This window comes from Barbus barbus (assembly GCF_936440315.1).
Source record: "Barbus barbus genome assembly, chromosome: 9".
NCBI lineage: Eukaryota > Metazoa > Chordata > Actinopteri > Cypriniformes > Cyprinidae > Barbus > Barbus barbus.
Genome location: NC_136737.1, coordinates 29940178 through 29941633, shown reverse-complemented (window position 1 = coordinate 29941633; position 1456 = coordinate 29940178). Strand labels below are relative to the sequence as shown.

At 44.4% G+C, this 1456-nt stretch overlaps 1 protein-coding gene across 2 annotated transcripts in view; it reads right to left on the bottom strand.

Annotated features, from left to right (window-relative positions):
- The window catches only part of LOC306874662 (NLR family CARD domain-containing protein 3-like), a 31143-nt gene extending 31018 nt beyond the window's left edge, over positions 1–125 (bottom strand). For both annotated transcript variants that reach the window (XM_079424863.1, XM_079424864.1), the window contains exon 1: positions 1–125. This exon is cut by the window's left edge and continues 138 nt beyond it. The gene's annotated coding sequence lies outside the window, so the exon portion shown is untranslated.
- Positions 126–1456: the final 1331 nt, after the last annotated feature.

The window sequence follows — 1456 nt, the reverse complement described above, 5'->3', positions numbered from 1 at the left end:
ATAACCCCTGAATGTATTTTCCTCACAGGAGTGTTGTTGAACTGAATATATAAAGCAGCTCTCTGTAAAATCTCAAACTAATGGCTCTCTGTCAGCTTCCTCATCTCTTGCTCCTCCTTCAGTACAGGTTTAAATGCTGTCAGGCAGAATAAAAGTCCCTATGAATGTGGCGCAGAATAACGCACTTTAATAACACATTGTCTGAAACCACCACTCACTGTTACCTACGCATAACTTTTGAAGCAGAAATATAATAATGTGAGCTAGCCTATATAGGCTATAGTATGCTAATACATTATTTCTTGCTTATATAGCATTGTATAACAATCGCATGTCCCATTGATAAATGCTGTGCAAAAAGTTCTGTTCATTTGGATAAAAGTGAAGTGCAAATAAAAATCAATATTGGGCTGAATAGTATAATAATGTGTCCGTGCCATTTCCCACTCTTGTCCTTTATTTATATTAAAAGGCATTAGGTGTGTGTATAATTAATAGGAGGAGCATTGGGATATTTCTCACACTGATTACAGTCATCAAAGTTTCTGCAGCGCAGAACTGCAGTACACTTTTCATTTTCCACAAGTATTTACTAATATAGTAATATTCACAAATTATTTAATGCTGGGACAAAATTTCAGACAGGCCGGGAGTCTCACAGTCATCCAGGTTACTCCAAAAACCTACAGCTGTTATAAATAATTTACATTAGTTTTAAAAATAATGACAATTTATTTGAGAAAGCCAACATACATTTAAACACGACGGGCCCCATGCAGGCGATAACGCCGGGCCCCCTGAGCTGCCCGGTTATGAAGCACATATAGAAACACAACGCTCGTGTCTAGAAGAGCAGGGGCCCCTGAGCTGCCCGGTTATGAAGCACATATAGAAACACAATGCTCGCGTCTAGAAGAGCAGGGACATACAAACACAACGCTCGTGTCTAGAAGAGCAGGGGCCCCTGAGCTGCACGGTTATGAAGCACATATACAAACACAACGCTCGTGTCTAGAAGAGCAGGGGCCCCTGAGCTGCCCGGTTATGAAGCACATATAGAAACACAATGCTCGCGTCTAGAAGAGCATGGGCCCCTGAGCTGCACGGTTATGAAGCACGTATACAAACACAACGCTCGTGTCTAGAAGAGCAGGGGCCCCTGAGCTGCACGGTTATGAGACACGAGAGCAGGGGCCCCTGAGCTGCACGGTTATGAAGCACACATACAAACACAACGCTCGTGTCTAGAAGAGCAGGGGCCCCTGAGCTGCACGGTTATGAAGCACGTATACAAACACAACGCTCGTGTCTAGAAGAGCAGGGGCCCCTGAGCTGCACGGTTATGAAGCACGTATACAAACACAAGGCTCGTGTCTAGAAGAGCAGGGGCCCCTGAGCTGCACGGTTATGAAGCACACATACAAACACAACGCTCGTGTCTAGAAGAGCAGGGGCC